Genomic DNA, 19,994 nt, shown 5'->3' on the forward strand with positions numbered 1-19,994 from the left:
TATGAAGGAATATATCATTTAAAACTAAATTATAATTATATATATATAAATAATATAAATTTAAACTAAAGATATATGTCCTTTAGGGGTTTAAAAAAAACAATGTTGTCCCCATGGGGACCTTTGCTAGACATACTGCTCACGTGGGCCACCCAGGTAAACAGAGTGCAAAAGCAAACTCATTCTTTAATGGATAAAACCATGTGCAGTGCAGGTGGGGAAGATGTAACATGTGCAGAGAGTTAGATTTGGGTGGGGTGTGTTCAAACTGATATCTATATTGCAGTGTAAAAATAAAGCAGCCAGTATTTACTCTGCACAGATACAAAATAACTCACCCAAATGTAACTCTCTCTGAACATCTTACATCCGCCCCACCTGCACAGCACATGGTTTTGTCCATTAAAGAAGCAGTTTGCATTTGCAAACCAACCAGAATCAGGCCCCATGTTCAATTCCCAGGGTCGGACCCAGGTTTTACGCAGAAACGGGGTATAACTGATATCAATGTTGTATAACTAATACCGTGTTCACACTGCCAGTGTTAACAACACGGCTTTTACCCAGCATTTAAATGCCGGGGACTGCAGCGCTGGACCCCCAGTCTCACTGCTAGGTAAATTCACTCGTGAAGCAAGCCGGCGGGGACCCGGGGAAACCGTGCGAAAGGTGACGCGCGCGTGTCCCCTTTCGCAGATACAGATGTCGGGTGGCAGGGGATGGCGTCTGGCATCGCCATCCCCTGCAAAGAAGAGACCCGCTCCATCTGTAGTCTCCAACTTGGGTAAGAAGCAGGGTTGGAGACCCAGGAATTTCAACCCGGGTTGACCTGTTCATACTGAAAACAAAAGCCTGTGTTGAAAGGCAAATTACCGGGGGGACATGCTTGACCCCTGAATTTGCTTGCCAATGAGAACGGGGTATAATGCAGGGTCTTGGATATGCAAGGTGTACAGTATGTGCATTAAAAAAATAAAACATTATGTCTCTTATGATTATTGGATATAAATACTTATTTGTAATTCTGTAAATATAATCAAGACTGTAACATGTTGACTAATATTTCCTGTTATGGTGTCACTATTTCCTCTTAGATGACAAACCCAGCTAAATAAAGGTTTATTATAAACTATAAACAAACATAATGTCTTCAGGCAACAGAAGATATGACACAATGTGGTGATTGTTGACTGCATTATATAATGCTGGTTAAAAAAAAACAAAATAAATATGTTTTATGGAATTTTTCGTGTAAAACTTTTCTTTCTAACTTTTATTCCCAAAGATGCACAAAATACAAGGCTTTAAACTTTCTGCTTAGACTTCTTATTGCAAGGTATTGCTGTAAAAATACACTGGAGAAATTGCGTATTTAAACATAAAAGAATAATATGTCCTGTCAGTTGCAAAATGCTTTCAGGATATCTCCAAACATCACACAAGCTACAGTTCTTTATTAAAGTGAAACAAATGCTGCAGTTCTGCCAGTCTGTGTCAATAAAATCTAAAGCAGTTACCAAACTTTTCAGTATTTTGAAAATATCCTGTAGCGCTTAACTTTGTAATATCGCCAGTAAAATATATCATGGGGCCTGGTGTTTACTTTCTATTAAAAAATGGTTAAACTCAAGAAATTGCACTTCAAAGCAATTTTGAGTAATTCATATATATAAGTTGGATGTTCTTAAATGTTTTCAAAGTTAGTTTTTGTAAGCAACAGGTTACAGTTAAGTGTTCAGCCCCCCTTCTTCTAGATCAGGGGTAGACAGCAGTCCTCGAGAGCTACCAACCGTTAATGTTTTCCAGATCTCCTCACAGAATCACAAGTGAAGTAATTAGCTCCACCTGTGGATCATTTATAATGTGCCAGTGAGTAATGAGTGCACCTGTGCCCCAGCTAGGTGATCTAGAAAACGTGAACTGTTGGTAGCTCTCAAGGACTGGAGTTGGCTACCACTGTTTTAGATGTTTACTCACAATTCCGTTGTCTATTCTTGGGAGACCATTGTCCATACCCTCCAATATCTGAAGAGCAAAAACCATTACAATTTTGGAAAGGGGGTGTGGTTACGGGTAAGGGGGTGTGGCCACGCCCCTTTCCTATACTTATAATGGGCAGTTGGAGACCCCCAAAAAAGGTACAGGCCATAAAAAAAACAGTACTGTACCTGCCAAAAGGTATGATTTTTTATCCTGTTAACTGGGAAAAGAAAATGGATTTTGTGATGCTGGGGTAGATGTATGAAGCAGTGATAAAGGAGGAGAAGTGATAACGTGCCTGGTACTTTATCACCTGCCAATCAGCTACTGGCTGTTAAGTTACAGGCTGGGTTTAAAAAGGAACAGTCAGGAGCTGATTGGCCGGTGATAAAGTACCAGGCACCTTATCACTTCTTCTCCCATATTACTGCTTCATACATCTACCCCACTGTTCCATCTAATACTTCAGGTTATAGCTCTAACAGCTCTCCTGAACTGCCTGAGACAGAGGAGGTGATAGCATTGTATAAGTAGCTTCCTCCCCATTCGACCAAATTGAGGCCATTTATCCTAATATATATATATATATATATATATATATATATATATATATATATATATATATATATATATATATATATATATATAGCAGTTTTGTAGCCCGGCACTCCTGTGCCAACAGGAAAGGTGACGATGTTGACCTGCCCGGGTGCCCGCACTGAGAGCCGTGGGACTCTCAAATACAAACAATGAAGGAGAGCGTCACTCCGAGGCTTGTAAATAACAAGAATTTTAATGCAGCGTTATGTCAACGCGTTTCGGGTATAACCCGTCATCAGGACATGTCCTGACGACGGGTTATACCCGAAACGCGTTGACATAACGCTGCATTAAAATTCTTGTTATTTACAAGCCCCGGAGTGACGCTCTCCTTCATTGTTTATATATATATATATATATATATATATATATATATATATATATATATATATATATATCTCAAGGAAAAATGAATTTCAAAGCGAATGATGAATGAATTTTTTACTGGGATATCTGTCAGGAACTTGTTGAGCTGCTATAATATTATATCTGACGAGCAGGGCAGTAGATAGCCTGGCAGAGCCCAGGTTCTTTTCAGGGGGCGTGGCCTAATCATGGGAGGCCTGACCATGCAACGTTAAAATAAAATACGGAAAACATAGCACCTCCCTGGCTACACTGCAGCCCACCACACAGCAGCATGTGCTGGGTTGAGAAGAGCTGCTGCCAGGTAATGTTGGCTCCATTTGGCCCCTCTGTCAGACCTGGGCCTGTGTATTTAGTACCTCCTCCCCCTCTCACCATGTTATTGCTCATGAGTCCTTAGCAATGTCTACTTGTTTATATCTTGTGCTTGACTGGTGTACTAATAGCTACACAAACACAGACACATAAACACACACACACACACACACACACACAAACACACACAAATAAATATATTTAGTGCACACATACAGAGTAATTAGCAAAAACAACAGTAATATAGAGCTCAAATGTGTAGTTTTATTTATATTACAGACTGATTTCCCCATTTTCAACACAATAAAATGAGGCTATTTACATTAAATATCGCCGCAAGTTTGTGCATACTGTAGTCGCATTAATCAAATATTTAGCAAAACAGGTGCATTAACTTCAGCCAGAAAAATCTTGCAGCTAATTGGATATGCTCCTTAAGGGCAGATGTATTACTTCAATCGGAAATATATATAGAATATTCTAAATCAATGATCTTTATTATATTTTTATGTATGTATTAAATGTGCAATATTTATTAGCAATTATCACATATACCGTAAAAATAAGGTTTCATATACCTGAAAGGACTAAATATTTAATCCAAGCTGTTTTTTATGAACGTCAACCTTAAGTTTATAGAATTGGATTTTAGGCAATTGTAGGTGTTGTTCTTGTTTTTTTGTCAGGGTATTTAGAATTTTAAATATATATTTCCATTTGTTCAAACATGTAATTTCAGATTAGTTCAACTTCATTTGAGCTTTGGTGGCCTTCAAAAACAACAAATAATAATTCAGCCAGCGTACCTAAACATTGTTTTATTTATCTTTTGTCAAATGTGCTTTAATTATGAGCTTGCTTCAAAGAAAGTTAATAATTAAACCATAGTAAAGGAGCATAAGACAGATTACTCTCAAACTAAAATTTAATTGCACCTACACAGTCTGAGTAACACAATAAATCTATCATTTATACACTTCTAAAAAAATGCATTCATAATTAATGTTCGACTCTCAATTACTTAAGTTACAGTTTTGAACTTTAATGTGAAACAAAGAAAGCAGTGCTGCAAATCACATATTACATTTAAGTCAATGACTCATTTGTTCCTCATTCATACTGGTTCTATGTGAAATATAAAGTAAGTAGATGTTAAGCAGCTGAATTAACTACTAAAGAACTTTAGCTAATTAGGGGCCCATTTATCAAACCATATTTGCAGCTAAATCCCCGAAAACACCAGTTTTCTCCGATCCCTGCTGCGATCCCCCCCTGCAGCGCCGCCGGCCGCATTCCCCATAGGTTTCTATGGGGGATGCGAAGCTGCCCGATGTATCAACATAGGGCAGCCCGGCATCGCACCTCTGGGCTATCGCCATTCTGATATGGAGATAGCCCATTGTAGCCTATGGCTACACATCGCACTGCCGAGCGGGGCAGTGCGTCAAAGGGGTCGGCAGGGGTCAGCGCATAACCGTGCATGCGCAGACCCCCCCGGCTTCCGGGTCAGGGCTTTGCAGGGATGGGCTCCTTTTGGAGCCCTGTTCCTGCGCCCCATAATGATACATCCCAGCGGTATTAAAAGCAACCGCAATGCGATGCCCGGCGATGTCACCACGCCGGCATCGCACATTAATGATAAATGCGCCCCTTAATATGACTTTAAGGCATTTTCCAGCTAAAGACAACTTTAATTTGCTAAATTATTTGCTTTGACTTTTTGATTGTTTTCTGTGTTTTTCCTCAATGATTTTTCATTTTCAGTGACCTTTGATGCAACACAGTTGTACTCTGTGACAAAAAATATATCCAATGAATGTACATTAACTGAGCTGTGTCACATGCAAGGACAATCATTGATGTTAAGGCCTCTCAGTAGACAATATAACACAAATGCCATGTGGTAACAGATCTTACAGCAATGGTAAGCAAAGCTTTCTGATGATAGAATGTAAGCTGTAATGAGCAGGGCCCTCTCTCCTCATGTGCTTGTCTAAGAATATATCTTTGTTTTTTATTTACCATGTACTTATCCTAATTTGCATTTGTACTGTAAATCACTATTTACTTGTGTTGGCTTTTTTTTTGCTCATCTGCGTATTGTCAGGCGCTGCGGAACCCTTATGGCTCCATATAAATAAACAATGATGATAATAATAATAATAATAATAAAAACAAGTGGTCTGTATTGTCAAAAATGAATGGGTGGCGGGTGGCATCTATGGGCTCACTAAATGCCACCCGGCCAAACGCCCCCCTTCCCCTCCACCAAATCCCCTCGTTACCATGCGAGGGGATGTAAACCCCTCGCATACGGCAGAAAGGGAGAGAAATCAATCAATGGTCGCTTGGGAAGCCCAGAAAACGCTGGACGTACCCCTCCAGCTGCCCCCTTGTCTGCCCTCCTTCCCCTACCCATGTGATACTCGCTAAAGGCGTTCACACATGGGGTCTGGACATATGGGCATGCCCCCCCCACCATTGGTCCGGAGCCAAATTTGGCCCCTTCCTAGTCATACTGAATCACCCCCTTAATTCTGTGCTTTTCAGCAACATGTTTAGTAAGAGTTGTTTATTTTTGTTGTCTTCAATACTGTACAAAATGGCCCTTATTCAGATCTGATTGCAGTACAAATTTGTTGCAAGATAGGCAAAACCATGTGTACTGCAGGTGGGGCAGATGTAACATGTGCAGAGAGAGTTACATTTGGGTGGGGTACAGGGGTGTCGAGAGGGAGGGGGAGCAGGTACAATTTACCCGGGTCCAGGCCTGTCAGGTCTGGACACACAATTTTTTTTAAAATTTGGTGACGAGTGTGCTGGGTCTGAGTGCATCGTAGTCAACTTTTCAGTGGTAGCATTGGGAGTGCAGATGTGGGCGGATGTGGGCTGGCATGGGGGCAGCAGCATCACGGTGGTCTTTCCGCTCTCCGACTCCAGGGCCTGCCGAGAGCCCGCCACGTGATTTAGGAGTTTACTCCTGGCAGAGCATGTTAACCCCTGGCAGAGCATGTAACCCATGGCAGAGCAGGTTAATCCCATGGGAAAGAGTATGTTAACCCCTGGCAGAGCATGTAACCCATGGCAGAGCATGTTAATCCCATGGCAAAGAGCATGTTAATCCCTGGCAGAGCATGTTAACCCATGATAGAGCATGTAACTCGGGGCAGAGCATGTAACACCTGGCAGAGCATGTTAATCCCATGGCCAAGAGCATGTTAACCCCTGGTAGAGAATGATAACTCCTGGCATCAAGCATGAAGCCCATAGCAATGAGCATTTAGGTAAGTGGAACTTACAGTATGTGGCATAATATGTGTGGTATTATATGTAATAGACATTACAGTGTGTGGCATAATATGCAATGAGCATTACGGTGTGTGGAATAATGTGTAATGGGCATTATGGCATGTGGTAATATATGTAATAGGTATTACAGTGCATGGTATAATGTGTACTGCCACTACGGTTTGGCATAACGTGTAATGAGCATTATGACAGGTGGTATATGTAAAGGGTGTGTGACATGTGTAATAGGCATTAAGGTGTAAATTTTTGTCCCTGTATCCACCAGTGGCGTAACAAGGGTCAACAGAGTGTGCGGGGAGCTCTGTCCGTGGGGGCCCTAGGAAGTTGTTGTACCAGGGCCCAGGATTTCTTTTGGCGGCCCTGGTGGGGTGTGTTGAAACTGAAATCTAAATTGCAGTGTAAAAATAATGCAGCCAGTATTTACCCTGCACAGAAACAAAATAACTCACCCAAATCTAACTCTCTCTGCACGTTACATCTGCCCCACCGGCAGTGCACGTGCTTTTGCCTATTTTGAGAACAAATCTGTACTTCGATCAGATCTGAATAAGTTCTTTTGTGCTTTTTGCATTAGTTTCTGTTGTATTTAAAGAGCAAACAGTTTGTACTCAGGGGCAATTCTAGTAAACAATTGTGCTAATGATATGATGACATGTCCGAACAGCAGAAAAACATTATATGGGAAACGGAGCTGCACACCCCCTATTTATAGAAAGCATCCCAGATTGATAAAGCAGTGTGTACATTAAAAGTTGTAAGCTTGCCTGTACAAACCCATAAATGTAAACAATATAAACCGGGAACCAGACTAACAGATGAAGGGACTGTGTGCAGACTCTGTGCAATCCCCTTCCTCTGTAATAGGAGCGAGCAGCGACTAGCCGAGAGAGACCATAAACTATTAGTCTGGGCTCCCAAGGCCATGAAGTGCTCCCATTGTCTTGCTGGTATTCGGAGGGGGGCAGGGAGATAACAGTGAACGGATAGGGGAGATAAAAGGGGGGAAGGAAAGATAGAATAAGTCAATAGGTGCCTCCCCATGGGAGTAGACCCATATTTAAGGACAGGACAGGTATAGGGGGAGGATTAGAGAGAGCAAAGAGTGCACACCATAAGGATTGTCCCACCCACCCTTGGACGAAGAAGGAGCAATATCCAAACAGCATCTAGTTACAGCAGAGATTGTCTTAACAGAGGCAGAAGTACTGCGGGCCAGCCAAAGTTTGGCGCCAGGAAACGGAGGCACCCTAGAAGAGGGGTGCAAGATCCAAGGCCTGGCGTCGGAGGGCGCAATTGGAGGACCCCGGGCGGTTACAGGTTTCAGTTGCGGGAAGGGGTCCCCCCCACCCCTGGCGGCTTGATTCAGTTACGTTGGAGGGCTGGTGGACCGCAGTGCTATCTTTGCCCCCTAAGAGAGTAGGATTATAATCTGATTAAATAAATGTGACCTTTAAGGTTATTTCCAGGTAAAGGGAAAAGGAAGGGGGGAGGCTTTAAGGGTTGGGTTTCTTAGTCTGTTTAGGGTTAAAAGAATGGTGGGAGCATCAGATGCTCAGAGCGAGGTTTACAGCAGAATACTTTTTTCATTGTGCCATTTTTCCTATGACTTCTGCTTTGGCTGCAGTGGTGTGGAACCATTGCATCCATTATAGATACGCCAATGTATCTAAAGTTGGAAAATCCTTTTGTAAAATAGCATATGGACTGATCCTGTGTCAGTACAATATTCACGCGATGTTTTTTCATCTGTGCATGAGTTGCAGAAGCTGATTAAGGGCGGGATGTACTAACGGGAAAATGCGGTAAAACACCCGTTTTACCGCATTTTCCTATGTATCAATACCCGTCCGCAGCGTTTTCGCTAGGCAGGGTATCGCCACCCTCTGGGTGGCGATACCCTATAGAAGCCTATGGGCTTCTTTCGCCGCCCGCCGTCCGACGTCCGCGCGCCCACCCCCTCCCGTCCTCCTGTGATCATCTCCTCCCCCTGGTGTCACAGCCGGCAGGACATCCGGCTTCAGGGGGGAGGAGGAGACACAGGGGGACGCTGGCAGCCGCCGGGAGGTGACGGAGACCCCCGCAGCCAACATCACAGGTATCGCGGGGGTCTCCGTTACCGCAGCCCGATGCTGGCCGCATATGTTAGTACATATGCGGTAGCATCGCGGCGCCTGCCGTGCGAAGGGCGGAGGTGTATGTTGATACATCCCGCCCTAAGGGTTCAAGCCGCCCTAGGCAAATACAGAATTGCCCCCCACTTCCCCACCACCAATTTGTTTGCTCATATTAACCTAAAAACTATAACAGCCTCGGGCCTCAGTTTTTTTCGGCCTTCTTATTTACACTTACTGCCCTAGCAGTGCTGGTAACAGTGTCCGTGTCATCAATCACAGCCTTGGCAGCGGAGGCAGCCACAGCTCTTACAGGATCTCCTCTTCCCAGCGTCTCTGCCTTGGTGATGCCAGAAATCCCAACAGGCACCACTGCTCCCACTTTCCCATAGTGATCTTACGACACATTACTCGACCCCAACTCTAGCGGCACCAGAAAGAGGTCCTATCCCTGCAGAATCTATTGTGCAAGTGCTACGCCCCCTCAGGACCCTGCATTCCAGGCTGTGGCCTAATCAGCCTATTGGTTAATTAGGCCCTGTTGAGTTGCACAGTGCATGCTTTTCAGTTCATACAAAGATACCTATATACATATATATATATATATATATATATCTATATATATATATATATATATATATATATATATATATATATGTGGACACACAGCAGCAGAAATGTATTCCTGGGAGGTAACAGTGAGGTGGCTAAATAGATGCAGGGAAAAGTTGCATCTTATGGGAGTGCGTAGGAATGTTGTGGGCATGTCAATGAGAGAGCACAGTCACTTACATAGGAGGCCATGATCACATGGAAAGCTTTCACGATGTGACTGATCTAAAGATGCACCAGATGCATTTCAGTGGCATTAAATATAGTCCTATAGATTGTTAGAGGGACAACGGCCCCAAACCGGTCAAAATCCACCTGTGCATAGAAACACCAGTAACAGCAGCTGAACTTGCCCCTCCCCTATGGGGCTGTGAGGAAAAAACCTAGCCTGGCAGTACTGTATGCGGCATACTGTATAGCGGCCCAATTTCACATGCGCGCGCCACTTAGTCACCCCTAAATAAACTGATCCCATTATGTCTTTTGTTAACAGAACGTACATAAAATGTTTTTATTTACTTTATTTACTGTGCAGTCTGCTTACAAAAGACACGTTTTTAAAAATAAAAAAACAAAAACAAAACGTAGTCACAGCGACTCTGACAGTGCTTTCAGCAATGACAAAGTGAGCAGCAAGTGTTGGAAAAGGTGTCAGGCTGATTTCTCTTTCTTCAGCTGTGCGGTTACATAAAAGTAAATATTACTGGAACTAAAAGCTATTTTTTTGTAATAAGCAATAACCTTTCCAGTACATATCATGCCAAGGGTTTTTCAGTTAAATGTATTTCCAGTGATGTTAGAAATAGCCTGGTCAGTTTAAAGGCTTCCCATTGAGACCTTACTAGCTGAGTAACTTATTTATGAAGCATTTTCACTTCTGTTTATAGTTTTAGCTTTTTTACCCATGAGAGAATACTGATGCTTTTTTTTTTTTTTTGGTATACCAGTTTTCACGCTTTGCTTCAACTTTAAAAGGGGATACGGTCACTAGGTCTACAAGCATTAGGTCGACAAGCATTAGGTTGACACCACTAGGTCGACATGCGTGATGGTTGACATGACTGAAGGTGGACATGCAGGCAGGTCGACATGACTGAAGGCCGACATGGGTTATGTCGTCAGGGTCATTAGATCGACACAAACATTAGGTCGACATGGGAAAGGTCGACAGTCAAAATTTTTTTAAGCCGACATGTGCCGACAGGCGGTATTTCATGCCTCAACATCCACTAGGGAGTGGTGGGAGAATAAACGCTCAGCACCATGCCCTTAGCATGGAGAGCATAAAGAGCCATGCAAGGGGACACTGTGCTATGTTTCAGTGTTCATGTCAACTGTGTCAACATTCGGAGCAACAATGTGACAAATCCCATGTTGACCTTTTGACTTTTTGACTGTCAACTTTCCATACTTGTGTCATCCTAATGACCCTGTCGACATAGTGGTGTCGACCTAAAGCTTGTCGATCTAGTTCATGTTTATCTAATGATCCATACCCTTTAAAAGACAGCAGCACACACAAGTCTGCAAGTATACAGTAAGAACATGTTGTTGCCTTTGCGAGAGGACATTTGGAAGCTCCTCTGTGGGAGTGTCCACAATGTGCCATAGTAAGGGATGGTAAGACCTTCTCAATGCAGGTTATGTCTATGTGCTGCACATATGATCTTTAGGCTCAGTCAAACAGATCCAATTTGGCCTATTTTCATCTAATTCATCGGCCTGATCTTATTAAATCGGATGAAAACAGGTCAAATCGGACCAGTGTATGGGGGCCTAAATTCAGTGATTTATCTTGGGACCCGACCCCTGCAAGTAGGTTTGGGCTTTGCTGTGCATATCACACATGTCATGGAGCTGGAAATGTGTGAGGTAATAACGATAAAAATCTGTGATCACAGGCATATCATGGGTGGATCATGGGAGTGTAAATAATGCAGGTGAACACCGTGAGCATGTTGTTGTTTCAGTGCATTTGAACCACTCTACTCCACTTATCTGGGGGCTGGTGCAGAGCATGATACTATTAATGCTATTTTTAGCTAATTTAACTGTACACCTAGGGCCTTATTCTGGTTCACTCACACGGGCATAAATTCGCACTCTTGCGAGTCATCCAGACCCCACCCGGCGAATGGTGGTACACTCGCCCCCATTCGTACGCCGGGTTTGTTCGTGCAGAACGCAAATGGATGTTTTACATAAATATCCATTCGCATGCCAGTGGGAACCTCCCCCATCTTTCTATGGTCACGGCCATCAAATGATGGGAAAGGCACAAGCATATGTACAAGTGGTCCAGACCACTCGTACATATGAGCGAAGAAATGCAGTGATATGGGCGGGCAGGTGACATCTGGTTATGTACGCCCAGCATTTTCTTGGGAATGCCTATGAAACGCTGGGCATATGCATATGCTAATGCCCCTGGCCAGCACCCCACGCCGCTCTCCACCACCACCCACCCCCCCTCGGAAGGCAGGGAGCGTGCTCTCGGTGAACAGATTAAGTACTGAGTTTGCTCGCTCTCAGCGTATGTACATGCGCAGAAATGCTACTGGGCATACGCAAAACACCGGTTCTCGGGGCAAATTCGTGCATGAACCAGAATAAGGCCCCCAATGCAGTGATTTCTTTACAGACAATTACAGTCACTTGATATGTCTTTTCGTAGTTTGAGTAGAGTAACGTGGCACCTCTACTGGGGATCTGCCTGATCTATACCTTAAGGGGTTTCCCAAAATATACCCCCAAAAACAGAAATGCTAGATAGGATGGGTGGTATAGATAACTGGGCGCTCCCTTTTGTTATGGACTGTTGGGCGTATTGGTATAAGGTATATGAAAATGGTGTCTACTTCCCTGATTTTGTTCTATATTTCAATTGCCATATTCTTCTTTATTTTCATAGTCAAACGTCTGGAGAGTGACACAAATCCGAAGAGAAACGTGAAATAGAGGACGTGAAATATAGAACAAAATCAGGGAAGTAGACACCATTTTCATATACCTTATACCAATACGCCCAACTGTCCATAACAAAAGGGAGCGCCCAGTTATCTATACCACCCATCCAGCATGTGCTAAAAGATTTGCTACAGACGTGTCCTTAAACATCTGTCTTTATGGTACTTGTTTCCTAGCAGGGCGCCCAGATTTCTTATGTATGCAAACGTAGTGAAATCGCATCTCATCGCATCGCATGTTACGTTTTTACAATGCGATGTGTGCGATGAGATATTGGATTGTACAAGCACCCATGCCATGAGATGTGATGAGTGCTTATAATGAGATGTGATGGGTGCTTACAATGAGATGTGATGCTATGTGATGTGATGGGTGCTTACAATCGTACCTGCACCTACGCCATTGTTTAGCCTCAACCCTAGTAATCAAGCCACCCCGTAGCGTGGCGAGCACAGCGAGGGGCGGTGGAACGCGTCCTCCGACCTTTTCATACCCCCACTATCCACGTTGGTGTGGATTTGACTTTAGATAGTGTGGCGAGCCGCCGCAGCGCGACGCGCAGCAAGCCCCGCGAGGGGAAGTGGAATACATGTAAAGTTATCCGCGTCCCCTCGCGGGGCTCGCTGCGCTCACCACACTATCTAAAAGCTATTTGCTTAGTGGGCTCCCTGCTAGGAAACAAGTACCGTTTTTTTTTATACTAAGATGGGAGTTGAAGATGGGATGTTTCTATGGGTAACCAATCAGAATCTACTTATTTATTTAGCACCTTCTTGATTCGTCTTCAATAGAACTCCCATCTTAATAACTAAACCCCCGGCCTCAATTCACCATGCACCATTATATGCTTTGCGGAGTGAGTCGGCAGTTCCAAGGCAGCTCTGCTAACTCTGGGCATCTGTATTTACAATACACGTGGATTCATCTGATTGATATGCGGCATGCCAACATCATGTGTTCTGCTGCTGACATTACAGTATTTTCCAGGAAAGCTTTGTAACGTACCACTTCGTATGCAGATACACCGGCAGTCACATGCAGAATATAGGCATGCTGCATATCACTTTAATCAACAGATGCGTGTGCATCCTATAGACATATATAAAGTACTATACACTATTTTTTCTATTAACTGTACTGCCAAGACTGGCATATTTAATTACAGGTGTATTTTTTTAAAACTCTCACATTGCAGGGATTTTTCTGTAGGCACAAAGGCCCTTATTCTGGTCCATTTGCAGCTGGGCTGCATTTGTACAGGGAACGATGTTTTTGTACTGCACATGTGCATGCGCACCCAGGACAGTCAGCGGGGGACGGAGAGGGGCGTGGGGCAGCGTGCGGCCCCATTAGCATATGGGCATTCCATGAGAACGCTGGGAATACTTGCGGAGGGCAGGCAGCTGCCCGCCCATTTCCTTCCCAGCGTACATGCATAAGTAAGTGACTTGAGAGTCACATTTATATGCGTGCACCTTACACATCTTTTGATGGTTGGTGACAATTGAAAGATGTGGGAGGTTCCCCCTGCCCTGCGAGTGGATGTTACTGTGTAATATCCATCCGAATGCCCCTGCAAACGAGTTATCCTTGCGAATGGGTGGCATCAGCCTACCATTCGCAAGGCAGGGTTTGGTGGACTCGCAAGGCAGCGAATTTGCAGACTTGCGAATCAACCAGAATAACCCCCTACATGTTTGGTATTTAATTGGGTCCATGATTTTAACTTTTAGTCTAAGCAAACTTAACAATGGATTAACAATGGGCTTGATGGAGTTGAAGCTCCAGGCCCACCATTGAAACAAGCCCACAGTGTCCTGCAGTGTTGACAGAATTTTTTTTCTCCTATCACCACATACAGCAAAGCTCCACTGCCTCGCAGCCATCAAGAACTGAAGATAGAGCGTCCCTTGTCCTTGCCAGGCGCCCTCCAGAAGGCCCCCTATGGTGAGCGCCAGCGGACAGGGATGCCATTAAACTGGGATGCACGTGCATCTCACGTGCACGCGTATCACAGTCTCTCGTAGTGGAGATGGACAGGTTTAGGTGGGGTGCGGTGAGATGGGGAAAAGCGGCAGAAAGGGGCGGCGAGGTGGTGGGTACCCGGAAAGAGCTCAGTTGCCACGGGCACGAGAGCATCTTACGCACGCGTGCCCCCTGGCAGGGGCTGGCAAAAGTTTCACCAGCCCCTGCCTGAATGACGGGTGCTACATCTGTATATCGCATATTCACCCCTTCCGCCAGCCATTTAACACTGCACCCTCACCTACAGTACGTCAGGACCAGTCCAAAGCCCCACCCCATCCCCATCCAAAGCCTCGACCCATTCACATCCAAAACCTTGCCCTCAAGACATTTATCAAAAGCACTGCCCCATGACATATCCAAACCCCACCCACAGACAAAGCCAAAGTCTTGCCCCCCGACCATACCCGAAGCCCTGGACTGTCATAAGCCCTCCTCCAGACCTGTCATAAGCCCCGCCTCTGGACCCATCAGAAGCCATGCCCCCTGCCTTGACCCATCAGAAGCTCTGCGAGGTACACAATGATGTGTGTACTGTCTATAGTCATCGAGGTAGCAGGGTGCAGATCATGTGTGCCTCTGCCCTCTCTTCTCCTGTCTATAGCCCCTCACCACCTGTACTTCTGTCTCCATCTGTATCTCTGCCTTCTCTCCCCACCTGTGTTTTTGCCTCTCTGCATCTGTGCCTCTGCCTCTTTTACCATCTGTGCATCTGCCTTCTCTCTACACAGGGCCGGCGCCACCACTAGGCAGCCTTAGGCATTTGCCTAGGGCGCCGGCCACTGGAGGGCGGCAATTGTGAGCAGGACCCACCCAGGATGGAGGTAAGTGCCGCCGCTGCTTCACCAATACCCCCCCCCCCTCCGTGGAGTGATTTGGCTGGCATCGCCCATGGAGCGATGCAGCATCAGCCGCCCCCCACCCCCCGTGAAGCAACCCTGCGCACATCCCCCCCCCCCCGTGAACCAACGGAGCCAGCAGCGCTGCATCACCCGGGCACATCGCACCCCACCATGGAGCGAAGTGTCGGCCGCAACGCAGCTGTCCCCCTGCCCATTGGAACAGGTGAGCACCGGGGCGCCCCCTCCCTATCCCACATGTATCTCTGCCCCTTCCACCACTCGTGCTTCTCTCCCACCTTTATTTTTGCTCCTTCTCCACCTGTGTCTCTGCCACCTTCCCCACCTGTGCTTCCTCACCTCTCACCACATGTTCCTTCATACTGTGCCTTTGCCCCCTTCCCATCTGCACCACTGCTTACCGCCACACCTGCCCCATCACCATTTCAGTCTTTGTTACCTTTACCACATTTTGGTCTGCCCCCTTAACAACAAGCCACTTAAGCCACACTTGCCAACTAGGCATTTGCACCATCCACTTCTTCCACCACTAGTGTTTCTGCCCTCTATCACCAACTGCAGAGTAAAGAGGTTCCCGCTACAGCAGTGCCCAGTAGAGGAATTGTAGCAGCAGTTTCTTCAAGGAGACAGGAGTCATGCAAGGGAGCTCTGAACAAAGTGAAATCAGGTCAGTGGTCTGTTTTGGGGGTGAGAGTATGTGACCATGGCCCTTATTCAGATCTGATCGCAGTACAAATTTGTTTTCAAAATGGGCAAAACCATGGTGGTTTATCACTCTCCATTCTACCACTTTTAATGGCTTAGTACATCTCGCCCAGTGTGAGGGAGATAACCAAATGTAAGATCAATGGTCCAAAGAGGTAAGTTCCTTTTTTTTTTTTTTTAAAGTTCAAAAGTTTTTACACTTTTACAGTGAGTTTTTACTCATTTAAATTTTTTGTATTTTTCATATGATTAAGAAGACTTGTCACTGATCCCTCCAGTTCCAACAATCATTGCTACACAGTTACAGTGTTTTTCTCTTTTTATTTTATTTTCTGTTTTGAAACTGGAGGGAATTGACGTGAACAAGCTGGGGATTAGGGCTACTGGCGACACCCCACAAAAAAAAACGACATTGAGCAGCCACCTCATGGGTGTGTTGGAAGAGCTGCTAAACTGTTAATCAATATGAAAATGTTGCCAGTTACATCCAACTCATTTAAGGGCCGATTAAGACATGTTCGTTTGGCCCCACCCCTGATGTTTGGGGTTTGTGCATGAACATGCGTGATTCTGCGCATACACAAACCCTGGGAGTGGCTGGCTTTGGTGAGTTTCACACTCGCTGAGCCAATCATTTTGGGATGGGAGTTCTGGGGGCGAGCAGGGGGCAGCAACAGGGCGTTTTATGGGCGGGGTGATTCCTGCTCAGGGCGGGCGGCTGACATCACTTGACATCAGAGCCCGCCCCAAATTCGTCAAAAAGCGGCTGGAATAACAATCAGTCTAGTCTGATGTTTATTACTGAAGGGGAGAACAATCATTTGATGGTCAGTGACCATCGAATGATTAATCTCCCATTCGGCTGCATACGGTGGGTATGTTCGCGTACACATACCCTTGCATACTAGTGAATACTAGAGACCAACTAGTATTGGTCTCTAGTATTCACATACTGCATATGAAAGTGTATTGGATGGTAAGTCCTTCAATTCTGTACAATGTTCAGTTTTAGGGATGAATTTGGGATCAGGTGCTCCCTGGGTTGGTGAGGCTGGGCTGCTTTGGGGTCCCACACTGCAATAACTTTTTTCTCAAATTGGGATTGTATTGGCTATCCAAAACATGTGACATTACTTCTCCTTTGTCCACTCGCAAGTGGACAGCAGTGGGTTCTAAAAAAATAAAAAACTTTAGACTGTGGCTTAATAACTTATGAAACCCACAATAAGAAATGTCTGTTTAGAATCAGTCACAGAAAGAGACTGGCACTCCACCAATGGTACCCGTACCTCCTGCCAGGGCTGGATTAACAATGGGGCAGATGGAGCTGCAGCTCCAGGCCCCCCATCAAAATAGGCCCACAGCACCTCAAGTGCTGCTATTGTAAACGGAAGGTCCTGCAGCGGTCTATGATCTCCTCCCAACCCTCCCCTCCTGTTCTGTTGCATATGGTGACCAAATACCCACACAGCGGACAGTAGTAGCTGCACATACCCAAGTTTTCCAGAATGCCTGGCGTTCTGTGTGCCGCAACCGAAGAACTCAACAGCTAGTGGCGCATCTCAGCTGCAGATGTGCGTACATGCATAGCAGTGGCACTGCACTCACACTACACAGTCTACTTATACAGCCTGCTGCCTCCCTAACAGCCCCTGGGGAGAGGTGAGCCTGCTGCTGCTGCTACACTCTATGGTGCGTCTGTGAGCCAGAGCCTAATGGGATTAGTGTGTGTATATATTTATGTGTATATGTGATGTCATTGTGTCTGTATGTGTGCTCTCAGTGTGGAAGAGACAAGTGTCGGGGGTTATGTGGGGAGAGGGGTGTGTGTTGTGTGCTGTTAAGGCCCCAATACATTAGGCCGACTTGTCCGAAGGACAAGTTGGACCTAATCTACTGACAACTCCCCTGTGCCAGGTTTTGCATGTGATAAAACGGGTAGCGTAGGGGAAGCCGGGCAGCAGCGGGCGGACATAGAAATGAATTAACAGTCAGTGATTGGCTGAGAGCTCTCTCAGAGAGCTCAGCCAATTACTGGCTGTCCATTCATTTCTATGTGCCCGGCTTCCCTTACGCTACCCGGTCTCTGTCTCTGATCCCCTTGCGGCGTTCACCGCCGGGAAGTATCTATTTGCGGCATTCCCCCCCCCACCCAGGATAGTGCGCCCACTGCCTCTCTAGCCCGGCTCCCTGCTTACAGTCCCCCGCTCGGCTCCCTCCACCGCACGTACTATACGCTGCGTCCACTGCCCGCCTTGGGCTGCACATAAGATTTAACAAATCTTATGTGCAGCCCGTCCGACCTCCCGAATCCGACCCGATGCGCACAGGACCGCGCATCGGGTCGGATGGGATGTCTGCACATGCGATTTGGCCAGATTTCACGGCCCGATTCCTCCGAATCGGGTATAATCGGGCCCAAATCGCATAGTGTATGGCGGCCTTTAGTGTGTATGTGAGATGTGTCTGACATGGGGATTTTTTTTTACATTTTCTAGTATGAGTATGAGCCATTTTCAAATAGGGAGGCAGGACCAGTGACAGGGGGGTCAAAAGAGTCAAAAGAGACACCTGTAATGGGCACAGAAATTTCGGGAATCTTGGGAGTCAGATTCCTGGGCCCCCCTAGCATGTGCACACCGTGTTCACATTGGTCAGTGTGCAGAATCCTGGCTGCACATAGGGGTCAGAACTCAGCATGCCGCAAATCCAAGGGGAGGGTTTTGCACAAAAGTTTCACCAGCCCCTGCCTGAATGACAAGTGCTACATCTGTATATCGCATATTCACCCCTTCCGCCAGCCAGTTAACACTGCACCCTCACCTACAGTACGTCAAGACCAGTCCAAAGCCCCACCCCATTCTCATCCAAAACCTCGACCCATTCCCATCCAAAACCTTGCCCTCAGACATTTATCAAAAGCACTGCCCCATGACATATCCAAACCACACCCACAGACACAGCCAAAGTCTTGCCCCCCGACGATACCCGAAGCCCTGGACTGTCATAAGCCCTCCTCCAGACCTGTCATAAGCCCTGCCTCTGGACCCATCAGAAGCCATGCCCCCTGCCTTGACCCATCAGAAGCCCTGCGAGGTACACAATGCTGTGTGTACTGTATATAGCTGGGGTAGCCAACCCTAGTCCTCGAGAGCTACCAACAGTGCATGTTTTGTAGATCTCCTCACAGAATCACAAGTGAGCTAATTAGCTCCATCTGTGTATCTTTTAAATTGTGTCAGTGATTAATGAGTGCAGCTGTGCAGCAGCTAGGTTGTCTGGAAAATGTGAAATGTTGGTAGCTCTCGTAGGCTAGGGTTGGCTACCACTGGTCTATAATCATCGAGGCAGCAGGGTGCAGATCATGTGCGCCTCTGCCCTCTCTCCACCTGTCCATAACCCCACACCACCTGTTCTTCTGTCCATCTGTATCTCTGCCTTCTCTCCCCACCTGTTTCTCTGCCCTCTCCCCTTCTGTGTCTTTGCCCCTATGCATCTGTGCCTCTTTTACCATCTGTGCATCTGCCCTATCCCCACATGTATCTCTGCCCCTTCCACCACTCATGCTTCTGTCCCACCTTTATTTTTGCTCCTTCTCCACCTGTGTCTCTGCCACCTTCCCCACCTGTGCTCCCTCACCTCTCACCACATGTTCCTTCATACTGTGCCTTTGCCCCCTTCCCAGCTGCGCCACTGCTTACCTCCACACCTGCCCCATCACCATTTCAGTCTTTGTTACCTTTACCACATTTTGGTCTGCCCCCTTCACAACAAGCCACTTAAGCCACACTTGCCAACTAGGCATTTGCAGCATCCACTTCTTCCACCACTAGTGTTTCTGCCCTCTATCACCAACTGCAGAGTAAAGAGGTTCCCGCTATAGCAGTGCCCAATAGAGGAATTGTAGCAGCAGTTTCTTCAAGGAGACAGGAGTCATGCAAGGGAGCTCTGAACAAAGTGAAATCAGGTCAGTGGTCTGTTTTGGGGGTGAGAGTATGTGACCATGGCCCTTATTCAGATCTGATCGCAGTACAAATTTGTTCTCAAAATGGGCAAAACCATGGTGGTTTATCACTCTCCATTCTACCACTTTTAATGGCTTAGTACATCTCGCCCAGTGTGAGGGAGATAGTGCAGTTATGTA

General features: G+C 46.0%; 1 protein-coding gene across 2 annotated transcripts in view; it reads right to left on the reverse strand.

Annotated features, from left to right (window-relative positions):
- BANK1 (B cell scaffold protein with ankyrin repeats 1) overlaps positions 1-19,994 on the reverse strand; it is a 418,472-nt gene that overhangs the window by 347,755 nt on the left and 50,723 nt on the right. The gene's annotated exons all lie outside the window — the stretch shown is intronic.

Source organism: Crinia signifera, chromosome 1 (assembly GCF_055691185.1).
Source record: "Crinia signifera chromosome 1, ASM5569118v1, whole genome shotgun sequence".
NCBI classification, from domain to species: Eukaryota; Metazoa; Chordata; class Amphibia; order Anura; family Myobatrachidae; genus Crinia; species Crinia signifera.